Below are 12,733 nucleotides of genomic sequence, written 5' to 3'. Positions count from 1 at the left end.
AAGCGATAATGAGTCCCAAGGTATGCACACATTACTTGTAATACCGCACCTTGTCTTTATGGATACTTGCATATGTCATTCTCACTACTGAAAATTGTTTTTTTGGAGACATAACTATGTCAAATAACATAAATGGAGAGGACCAACTTGATGGCGCTGATGAGGTTAAAGAGGTTAAAAGGCGTGGGAAGACAAAACTTATTAATGTTGGAACATTCCAAGAGGCCATAGAGTTGTAGTTAATTGTAATGAGTTGAATCAGCCTATCGGAGAAGAGGCAGGAGTCCTTGCAAAATTCCTTGGCATGGTTGCTAGGAATGGCTCCTTGTGTAGCTTAAGCTTCAAGGATTGGAGACTACTTATAGGAAAGAAAGATAGGAACCATAAACAAATCAATAAGGAGGCCATTCTTAATCAAGTAAAGGTAAACTTTCACATTTTTCAGTTGCCATGTAGTAATAGTACACTTTCACAATTCTTTTCCAATTGTTATGCATAAGAGATTTTTTTACCCTGCCCACATGGAAACATGGGTGCTGCGAACAATTGGAGAGAGATGGAGGCAACACAAGTCCAATTTGAAATCCATTTATTTTGACCCACATAAGAGTAAGGATGCTAATAATAGTAATGCTCCTGATGGTGTATTAGCTGATCAGTGGGTTGCGCTTGTCAATAATTGGATGACCCCTAAAGCACAAGTACATTACTATAGTCATGATAATCATTTCGTTATTTATCTGATGAACCATCTAATTTACTTTTGTTCCTATATACTCTTTGTTTCGTAGGATTTAAGTGAGGCCAATAGGATAAATTGTACAAGAAGAAAGTCAATGCATACATCTGGAACAAAAAACTTTGCTCGGAATAGAGAAGAATTGGTATTATTTTTGCAATTATAATTCACAGCATGTTCTTTACAAATGTCAAAAATCCATGTTAATTTCATTACCTTAGTTATATTTTTATTAACATGTTTACAGAGGGAACAAGATCCTGAAAAGAAATACCCTCATAGGGATGTTTTGTATATCCATACACACAAGTCTAACATCGGCAATAACAGAAATGCACATGTGGTACAGTAATTGCAAAAAATGTTTCATTTACTTTTTTTCAAATCCAATTGTTCTTCCATGGTGTTTATTGAGTATTGTTATTCTCTTGCAAGGGTGAATTGAAGGAACTTTTAGCACAACAACCTGATTTAGCGGACTCTAGTAACGGAAAGGATGCATGGGAAGGAGATGCACTAAACAGAATATTAGGAAAGGAAAAGCCTGGCCATATACATGGTCTGGGCCTTGTTCCAAATCCAAAACAAGTTTTTGATGCCTCGACATCAAACCGTATGAAGCATCTAAATGTAACCACTTTGGATGAAACATCCAGTGAAGATGTAGTATCACTTAGACTTGAATTGGAAAAACTTCAAAAGCATGTCCAGAAGCAAGATGATACTATACTAGATTTGCAACATACCGTGGAGCGACAGAAAAGGCAACATGTAAATCCAAATAACCTTATTTCTAACTCACTAAAGATTGCATGGACTTAGCATTTTTATGTCCTAATGTTTTTATGCTGTTACAGGGCTATCCAGATGCTCCTTTATCGCCACCAATAGATGTTCGTCCTGCTATGAAACGACAAGTATGTATCTCTATGAAAATATATAAGTTTACTACTGTACTTGCTCGTACAATCCAGCATCGCCATGAGCTTATTTTAAAAAAAATGGTGATGCAAATGTCTTTGATTCGGATAAGTTCATACCATAGTAAAATTACTCTTCGTCTGCAAAATAGCAATCCTACTCTACAACTCCTAGTGGATCTGAACCAAAATTCTCAAACCAAAGTTCTACCCTTTCAACTGATCTGAACCTTCTGGACAGCAGCCTCAAGAACGTTAAGTTTTAAATGGTAAGGGCTCCCTCTGGTGGCTCTGCCACTTGAGGCTTCGGCTTTGGCTTCTCAACAACAATGTCCTGTGTGGTTAGGACCATTCCAGCTACAGAGGCCGCATTCTGGAGCGCACACCTGGTCACCTTGGCAGGGTCAATCACACTAGCTCTAAAGGATCCAGTATATGTGTCTACTGTGACCAGAACTAGTCTGAATTGTCTAAAACAATTCCAATGCCAGCAACACACACTACGATGGTATAGGTCTACTCATGAACTTAGTGCCGTACATAATAGATGATGGGTCCTAGTCACATTTACCAGCACAGATAAACATATTAACAGCATTGGACCTCTGGCAAATACAGTTCATACCATCTAACTGCATAGGCACAGATAAACATATTTACTCTTTTGCAGAGTGTCAATTCTATTGAAATCTTCAATATTTAGGGTTTAGGACATAAGATGTTTTTATGTCCTAATGTTTTTATGCTATTACAGGGCTATCTAGATGCTCCTTTATCGCCACCAACAGATGTTCGTCCTGCTATGAAACGACAAGTATGTATCTCTATGAAAATATATAAGTTTACTGATTTTTTTGCACATATATCTGAATCTTATATATATATATATATATATATATATATATATATATATATATATATATATATATATATATATTTCCCTATAACAGCGAATTTATTGTCAACTTCGTAGTGAAGATTCTAGTATGTTTGGTGAACGGAATAACACAATGGTATGAATGCATTACCATGAATTCCATCCTAGTTTTAAAATTTTCAAGCTGTCATTTATCCAATAACTCTACAGGAGGATGAAAACGAAGATGATGAGTACTAGGAACTGCACTCACACTACAAATGTTCTAAAATTCAGGATAAGGTTAGTACATTATGAGTACGAGGAACTGCAATCATAGATTTACTAAACCCTAAGGCCATACTAAAGCAATCATATTTTTGTCCATGTTAGAAATCTAGTTTATATGATAGTGTATACATGCTGAAAGTAGCAGCAAGCATCAGATTTCCTAAACTACGTTCCATAGTAGTTCACTGATGTGTGTTCTTTAAATGCAGAGCAAGCCACCACAGTCACGACGTGAAGCACTCCATGCTAGTAGAGTTTCTGCATCAATAAAGGTAAAAACAACAGTACTAATGCAGCCAAGGTGATCAATGTGGTCCTTTTGAAACTCAGTGTAGTCTACACGTCTCGGAAATCCTCTAATTATGCACCAAATAAGAACCATCAAGTAACTATTTATTAGTAAAAATTCTTATGCATCCTGCATATTTATAGCTACTTGCTAACCACTAACATCCAAAATTCACTTGTAGGTTTCCACAGATATTTTCTTAAAGAGCACAAGATATCCAAACAGGAAGGTTGCCTTAGGCAGAGTACTTAGCCAGGACCCCAAAACCAAAGTTGGAGATGTTGCTTTAGGCAAAGAATTTTGGATGGTGCGTGTTAGTCTGGTATCTGTGCGCGATGAACCACTAATAAGGCCATATAACAACTTCAAGGTTCTTGGACAAGTAGGCAATAATCCAATTGCATGGCCTTCAAGTTGTGTAAGTTCATCACTTCACTTAACAAGACATTATTCTCCTCATTATTGCATTTGGTTAAAGTATTCTAATTCATTCCTTTTGTAGATTGAAAAGGTTAACTGATAACATGGGATGAATAATAGCACCGGGATTGCTAAGGTATTTAATTGGCCCCATAAATACTCTATATCTCCCATGAATAGAGACATCAAGTTTGAGCTAATAGGTTAGGAGACATCAGTGTGTTAGATGTACATATATAAATTTGGGCAGGGCCATTCATATGGGAAGCCCTCAGTGATATATGACACTAATAAAACCATAGTAGGGGGTTTGTGTGACCAAATCTTGAATGCCATAGCCAAGCTGCATCATCTAGCTTTGACAGCAAACAAACTGGAGGTATCACACTCAACTGTACTGTGTACAGTCTGTTCCAAGTGCGAGGTGCACTGACCAATAGGTTATACTCTGGATCAAATACTTTCAGTCTACCATCAAATAGTCTGATGTCACAGCCTGCTTCCTCTAGTTGTCCAAGACTAATTATGTTGCTTTTCAATTGTGGAATGTAGTACACACTAGTGAGTACCTTGTGGTCACCTTGTCTGGTTTTCATCACCACTGAACCTAGTCCACAGATTTTGACAGTAGACCCATCACCAAACTTCACTGACCCACTGACAATGTCATCAAGTTGAGTAAGTGTAGACTTGGTGCCTGTCATGTGGTTACTAGCTCTAGTGTCTAATACCCAGACTTCATATGAACAGACTACAGGCAATACTTTTTCTTCAGACAGGTGTATTTCCTGAGAAGTTCCACCTAATGAGTCTTGCACCTCAGCGAAGAGTAGTGCTGCATTCTCCACATCTCCAACTGCAACATTTGCCTCCTGCTGTTTGTGATCCTTCTTATCTCTTTTTGGTCTTTTACAGTCTTCTGCCCAATGACCATAGATGCCATAGTTTCTGCATCTCCCTTTTCTTCTGGGTGTTCCTTGTGATGTCAATTTGACCTTGTGAGGACTACTGGAGCTAGCACCTTCAGATTTGTTAGAAACCTTTGCCTTCCACTGGTTTGTCCCTCCACTATTACTGTTCTTGTGTGAATTGGACTGAAACCTTGGCTTGTGTTTCTCCAACCATTCCTCTTCAGCTAGTAGCAGTCTTCCTGCTTTGTCTGTGACTTGCTCCAGTTTGTCTTCAAACCGATCTTCAGCTGCCCGAAGCCTTCCAACTAGGTCTTCAACTGAAAGTGTCTTGACATCACAGAACATCTCGATTGAGATAGCAACTTGATTGAACTGGGGTGGCACAACTCTTAGAAACTTATTGACAACACGAGTATCTTCTAAGGGTTCACCAAGTGATTTGATAGAAATTTTGACACTTAATAGGAAATATAATTTAAAAAGTTAGGTGGTGCACTCATCTGTATTTTTTACTATTCTTTGTTTCCTTGCATTCTATGAGATGCATGCTTTGTAAGGAATATGATTTGTTTCGTGACAACAAAATTGATAGAATATGTATTTTAAAGTCTAAATTGATGATTATGATGCACCAGGTGACACTCCACTGGACAGTCAACTCCAGATAGGGCTAGACATGTAACGGTCTCAGAAAGAAGGTTGGATATTTTCTTTTTAATTGAACTGTTGTTTTACCTTTTTCCTTGCTTGCTTTTGCTTTTGCAGAGCTGATGAACTTTAGACGTGCTTGTGCCCATCCTCAGCGCAAAACACAGTGGCAACGAAAGATTTAAGGATGCATGAATATGTACTTCGAACTTTCTTTGTAATAAACCTGGCGCTCCCATGTTGCGGCACTTACTGTGGAGGTGGAGCTTTGTTATGCCCCTAGCTATCCCCTCCATTCAAAGGATTGTCATCGCCAGCGCTAGGGATAATTGCCTCTGGTCAGATTTCTAGAAAAAATGTCCACAGTTGAACAACCTTTTTTCTCGTCTGCACCCTCTAATTAGCAGCTTAGTCTCAGTCTCCATGTTGTGTGCAATTATATATGAAAACTATGGATCAACTTTTTGTAATGCAACTATTGATTTTAAATATATATATTTTGCTTATTTGCCATGTGTGTGTGGATGATTCCAGAAATATCAAATGTGCATTGTTCAGCTTGTTGTAATCTTAACCTCAAAATAAAATATTCAAATATTTTTATTGGTTTATTGCTTGCAACGGATAAAAATGTGCTACAACTCGAAACTAAATGTTGTAGCATCCTATGATAACGAGCTGGTCTTGGGCGGCACCAACACATGTAAGTGTTGTTATATCTTATAAAAATATGTTGCAGTTTACCAACGCTTATTTATATGACTTACCAACGTATGTACAAGCGTTGCAGTAGCCCCTAGCAACGGCGGTATAGGCAACACATAATTATGCGTTGGTATAGACCCTAGCAACGCTTATATAGGCTTGTACCAACACATATATGCATTGCTAAAGGGGGGGCCATTTTGTAGTGAGACACCATAGAAGGGATCAGACTACAAGCAATAGAGCACATCAACAAATATCAGGCCGAAACAATCAAATGGCGTGATAGAAAAGTAAGATTGAAAAATATCAAGCCAGGTCATTTGGTGCTTCGAAGGGTGGCTAACCCTGATACAGTGGGAAACTTCAGCTCAAGTGGGAAGGTCCCATTTTGGTGGTATCTTCGTCAAGACCCGGGTCCTATAGACTGAAAGACATGGACGACAACGACATACCCAGGTCTTGGAATGCGGATGAGCTTCGACGATATTATGTGTAAACAATGTAATTTTCTTATTTTTCCCTATGGCACCCTTTTCCTTTCAAGAGGGGAGAAAGGTTTTTAATGGGGCCATAGGTTGTAATTTTTATTTTTTGTTTAGCCCTCTTCAATACAAGGGCAAAATTCCCCCACATGTGAAATGTAACATCAAGATTTGCACCATCGAGTGCAAGAAATCATGGAGAAGCTCAAAAGTCGTCCCTAAGGGGATGGAGAGCTAAAATGCCACCTAAATCAAAGGTGAAGAAGCTTCAATGTCGTTCCTAAGGGATGCAGAGCTTAAATGCCACCTAAGTCAAAGGTAAAGAAGCTCCAAAGTCATTCCTAAGGGGATGCAGAGCTTAGCTCCAAAGTCGTTCCTAAGGGGATGCAGAGCTGAAATACCACCTAAGTAAAAGGTGAAGAGACTCCAAAGTCGTTCCTAAGGGGATGCAGAGTCTAGGTGTGTTCTTGGCATACATTTGCATATTTCATCACATCCTCTTTTGCATTCATACAGACATTCATTAGACATTCGTAGGATCATCATCAGACATAAAGCACAGACATTAACAGGAAAGACAGAAGATGCATGTCTCCAGTGACAAAATGTTTTGTTGAAAATGAAGCTGCTTCGTCTCAGATAAAACTTCATGGTGTATAGAGGTACTTCGTCTTTAATAAAAAAATGCTTCGATGTGAACAAAAATAAGGGAAGGTGTTTTTTGCCTTCGGCTCAAAAGATTGCAAGCATTGGTTTCGTCCACAACAAAGCAATTCATACAGGAGCGAAAAGGTAAAATTATATTACAAGGTATTCACAAATAAGTACAATATTTTGTTCAACTGACAATTACATTTTTTTGCCAAATGATGCAAAGAGTTCCTAAGTCTTCTACAGATAGATACAAAGGGAAGTTCTAGGATCTTTAGTCCTTCGGAACTGGATTTGGCTTAACGACTTTCGGTGCCACCATCCTGCAAAAAGATGAAGGTATAAAGTAATCGTAAATATAATAAAGGAAAACCAAGGTAGAGAAGACAAAGGTAAAAGTTTCATACCGAGTTTAGAAGTTTTCGTGCTTCATCCCCGGCCAGTTCACGCCCGCCCTTTGCCCAACTTTGGGTAATAAATCTGTTCCCTATGCTTCGGGCTTCGGCTAGAATATCAACCAAATCTGATGTTGAAAGATTGAAAGTTGGCTTATTAACAGTTTTGGCGTGGTTGCATCCGGCCTTCATAAATGTTGCAGCTGTGCCACGTGAAGCCACCAGGGCACCGAAATCTCCGTGCCCGGTTATAACTTCATCAAGGGCTTCAACTTCATTTTCAATATGTTCAAAGGCCCCGGGGATATCTTCAGCCGAAGGGTTAATCTCTTCAAAAGCAGCTCCAACCGAGTTAAATATTCCCTTCAACTGATTAATGCACCGAGCGGCAAAGTCGGAGCACTTGTTCCGAAGGTTCTTAAAAGTTTTGTGCAGCTTCGTATTTCTTTTAGCTTCGGCTTCGACCTTTGCTTTGAGCTCCTTTGTCTCGTGGTCAAAGCGCTGCAAACTTTCATTCAAAATTGTTCGAGCTTCGGCTAGTTCCTCGCTCAGCTTATTATTCTGAGATCGTGCTTCTGCGAGGGAGCCCTCGGCTGATTGCAGCAGGATGTCTTTTTCCTTTAAAGAAGCTTCAAGTTCCTTGATTTTATCCACTAAGCCTTTAATTATAACTTCGTTTCTTCTATCCTCATTATCTTGCTGCATTTTTAAGGCCTTGCTTAATAACATGCTCTGCAAAACAAGTTAGAATTAGAACACTCAATCCACTACGAAGGTAATAAAAAATCTAGACAAAAGTCTCACCTTGAAGTTGGAATAAAATAGGCTACCGACAATATGTTGCCATCGGTAGCAACTGATGTCGGTCTCCAACTTCGGGAATCCAACACTCTTGGATAGGGTACCAACTATCTTCGCCCCAGCGAGGTCGCGAATATATCCTAAGATTTCTACCGAACAACATGGACCCTGGTTGGTAACCACAAGATACAACAAATTCTTTGAATTCTAACTTATCCTCCTTAGAAAGTTCTTGGCCGCCCAGGTGCTGAAGATCAAAATCTTTTTTGTCCAAAGGAGTATTATCAATTCTCTTTCCTTTATCTAGCACTGTGGCCATGTCTTCCTCTGCAACCACATCTGCAACCACATCTGATACAAGCCTGTCAATTTCCGACATTGCGGCTGCAAGTTCTTCAGCTTTGGCTTTGCCAACATCTTCGGCATCCACAGGAATTGCTGCTTTCGTCGCCGAAGCTGAAGGCGGTGTTTGTTCAATTGCTTGCATTACATTCAAAATTCGTCGTTTCTTTTTTCCTTCAATCTTCTCTTCTGTAGCCGAAGGCGTTTCTGTCCTCTGTAAAAGTTTTGTCAGTTCCAATCCCAGAGGACTTAGCAGCTTGAATGGCAGAGATTCAGTCATTACCTTCAAAATTTCGACCACTTTGGCAGCAGACGACGATGGAGGGGTTTTCTCTGCTGCTTCGTCTACCTTCGAATCAGTAGAGGGTATCTGGTCAAGCTTTCGCTTCTTAGAAATTGTCGCCTTCGGCTCTAGTGTTGTTTTTGCTTTCTTTAGAGCCTTCTCATCTTCTTTTATGGACCGGGCAGCTTGCCTTCTTAGGATGCCAACAACCCTCTTCCTTTTCACACCCCGTCCCCTTCGTCAAGCTTCTCATAATCTGGGTATTCGAAGTTCAATGCATCCATTACTCGGTTCAGCCTTCGTTTCGGTCGAATACCAAAGGCAGCAGTCATTAGCTGGTCCTCCTTCTTCATATAATTGCCAAGAATCTCATTGCACATGGTCTCGATCATTTCTAGTCATTCATTGCATGGTTTCTTGAATAGTTTCTCAAATTTGAAGCGATAAGGGAGCCGGACAAGCTCAAACTTTTTCCGCTTCCTTTTTCTTTGGCATCCCCCAGCCGCTAGAGGTTGGAAACGTTATATTCGCCAAATATTCCTGCACTAGATCCCTAGTGCTAATCTCGGCAGCTACCACTCTAAATTCAACTTCGGCCAGCTGGCACGGGGAGCTAAGTTGCATGTGGCATAAGGGCCTTGTCATTCTGAAGCTTAATCTCATCGGACTCATGAACATAGTCATCAGTTTTCCCTCTTTTTCTCATCAGCTTTTATATAGAACCACTAACTTGTCCACCCAATCGGCCACTTGGTACGGTAGCTGATTACCGGGGCTTTGGTATCCTTTCGATACACAAAATAATAGTAAACGAAGTTCTTATGAAGGCCATCCGCTCTGGCCTTCGTCTGGTAGTGCAACTCATGCACCCGATAGAAAGCTTCAGCATTAGCGCTCATGCCCTGGCTTCGAAGAGCCCATATGTAAACACTGAGTCTGACGAAGGCATTTGGTGTTAGCTGATGAAGATATATCTCAAAATTCTTTAAAACTTCTCCTATCATGTCATATAAAGGTGTAACACCCCAGGTGTTACCTAGGATTATTTTTCCCTCCACACCCACTTTTGTAAACATTATCACATGTAAATATATTTGAGCAAAATGCACCAAATTGAAAAGCAAAAGACTTAAACATGTATTTTTCATCTCAAGAAACATACCATAAACACATCATGCATCTCAAGGGAGAAAGGTATTCAAAACCCTACTACTACCCTAATTAAGTCATTTGAACACAAAAAGGGAATTTAGTGAAAAGGCTATGAAAAACATAAAATCATAATGTGGATCAATTAACAAAGTTGTAGTACACTAAATAAGCTACAAAATATAGTAAGAAAGTTTAATCAAAAGGGTTTTGCAAAATTCCCAAAATAGCCCCTTAAGTGAAGACTCAATAGGAAATTCAGAAAATTCAGAAATCTGAATTTTGACCTCTTTATAAAGATCGACCGTGTTCTCTAAATTCCAAAGTTCAAATCCACATGATCCGAATATAAAAGTGGCGTCAAATTACCTTGAACACGCCCTCACAAAGTTTGAAAACAAATCTTAGCCGTTGACACAATCTTGGCATGGATTTACCTCGAGACGCGGCAGCCAGACACTCCAAACTTGGCGACGCGACAACTCACTGTACACTTCCGAAAACCTCTCGACTTCCACACAAAAACGACAAAGCAACGTCGGGAGAACATATCTTGTATAGTGATCTTGCCCAAATACATGAAGATATGCACCTATAGACGCTTGAACTCGGGCAGAAGCAATGAGCCACGTGATCGGTGCCTTATCAGGCCGGCCGAGAGCGGACTCGCCGCGGCAGCGCACGCCTCGCGCGTGGTCGCTCCGCCCCGCGCGCCTACGTCTCGCCCCCACCTATAAGTGCCCCAAGGCCTTAGCCGTCTTCACCTGTGCACCCTAACCCCCGCCCGAGCCAGTGGTCACCGGAGTTCGCGGCGAGAGGCAAGCGGCACCGCCCGCCACCATTGCCCGAGCACGGCCAGCATCTTCTGTCGACCCCCAGCCTCGCCCGAGCCCTTGGAAAGCTTCCCCGAGAGGCTGTGAAGCTTTTCCAAGCTTGAGCCAAGACCCTACCTCACCGGAGCAGCGAGCGCAACCTCGCCAGACTTCGGCCGCCCGCCACCCCACGTAGATCGGGCTACCAGGTGAGCCATTTACCAATTCCTTGCGCCTACAACATCCCTGACTTCTCGTAAAGCTCCCCAACTCACTGGATTGAGCTATACCGTCGTGGTTAGGCCGAATCACAAGCCGCCGATGAGCTCCCCCGCCTGCGCGCAAGGACCGACCAACTCCGGCCATCTCCGACACCGACCCGCACACCGACGTAACCGTCGTGACCTCCCCAACGTCGTCGACCACTTCACCGGAGCTAAATCGACGCTGGTAAGTCTCGCCGCCGTAATCTTTGCCCCGGTCACTGTTGCGACCACCCAGGGACCGCGAGATAGATTTAGGCTAACCCTAGGGGGCTTTCTTCATTGTCGGTGACTCGATTGAATAGTAAACTGAGGACTAGTCTGTAAGGAAAAAGTAAAAATACACTAGGGACCCGAGTGCAATATGTATTTTCCTTTCCCTTTTCGAATATTAAGTTATTTAAATCTGCTATAAACTTGATAACTGTATAACTTGAAAAATATTCATCCAAATTTGGTCAAACAAATTTTGCTAGATCCTATAAAATATGTGATGTCAAACAAAAATATTGAACCCCATGTTTCCTGTACTAATTTTTAGAGTTTTGAAGTAAATTAGAAAATTGCTCAAACCTTAATAATACAGAGAAAAATAGAAATACTTATATACTGGACTTGAGAAAAATTGTGGATACACTCACCTAGTATATACACTATTTAAAAATAATGAACACCACAGTATACAAGAATAAGCCAGAAATATTTATTAAAGACTATTTCTGTCCAAACTTTAGAAAAATGAAAGAGGATAGAAAATAGAAACCAGAGAGTGACCATATTTTTTCTAGTATGCCTAAGTGATATAGATCATAGGAAAAATGTATGGAACCCTGGTCTAGTGTAATCTAAGGTTATAATTTTATTTAGGCATTAAAAATTCAACAAAGGCCATGATTAAAAATATATGGGCACATGCAATAATGGCAGGAAAAACTCAGTGGACCCCTAACCACTAGTATACCACTCCAAAAATGGTAAACACCCCAAACAATCAAAGTAGGTGAGTTAAACAAATAGAACTTGGGTTTGGCCAATACTTCAAATAAATCAAAAGAAAGACTATAAATGTGAAACAGTGAACAACCCAATTTTTACCCAAGTACTTATGATGTAAACTACCAGAGAAAAATATAAGGCTAAGGTAAAATTTTGATGAAATACACCTCATCCCCTACCCCATGAAAAAGACCATATATTCCAAGAAATTTTACAACCCCTTCCCTATGAGCAAAGTTAACCAACTTAAAGAATGATTGCTCTTGCGCAAAGAAGAAGATAGGAAAATTGAGAAATCTGTTGTTAGACATTTTTCAAATATAGTAGTAGTAGAAAGCACCATTAAACCCTAAAGCTTTGGAAAATTCCCATAAAATAACCAGTAGGTATCCTTGGCTAAAATTTGGCATAAGGTCATAATATTATACCTAGATACCAGCAAAAGTATCCCTTAAGATAAAACCCACTCCTAGAAAAGAGCTGTAGTTCAAAGCATCCCCTTTGCCCCAAACTTTAATATTTTTGTGTAGAGAAAACCATTATCATTTTAAGCCTCAATTTTTGAGACTGAGTTACACAAACCAGTGAGAAGGCACTGTAATGTTTACAGAATTTTTGTAAATTTCTAAATCAGTGTTGTAGTTCAAAGCCACTCTAATAGCCCAAGTAAGAAAAGGGAAGAAGGGATTAATGAAGTACTAAATTAAGACATAAATAACATCAGCCAAGAACCTTGTTTAATCCTCACTAAGACATTGAAGGAATGTTGAGTACAAC

At 40.1% G+C, this 12,733-nt stretch overlaps 1 long non-coding RNA gene across 1 annotated transcript; it reads left to right on the top strand.

Moving 5' to 3' along the window:
- Nucleotides 1–1,611: 1,611 nt before the first annotated feature.
- LOC103655678 (uncharacterized) lies at nucleotides 1,612–3,661 on the top strand. Its single transcript, XR_002264576.1, has 7 exons — nucleotides 1,612–1,656; nucleotides 2,414–2,473; nucleotides 2,610–2,672; nucleotides 2,747–2,818; nucleotides 3,016–3,078; nucleotides 3,277–3,513; nucleotides 3,598–3,661. It is a non-coding gene; the product is annotated as an uncharacterized lncRNA (long non-coding RNA).
- The last annotated feature ends 9,072 nt before the right edge of the window (nucleotides 3,662–12,733 follow it).

This window comes from Zea mays, chromosome 8, assembly GCF_902167145.1.
Source record: "Zea mays cultivar B73 chromosome 8, Zm-B73-REFERENCE-NAM-5.0, whole genome shotgun sequence".
Taxonomy (NCBI): domain Eukaryota; kingdom Viridiplantae; phylum Streptophyta; class Magnoliopsida; order Poales; family Poaceae; genus Zea; species Zea mays.
The sequence above is the reverse complement of the archived record's forward strand: the minus strand, read 5'-3'. Positions and strand labels throughout refer to the sequence as shown.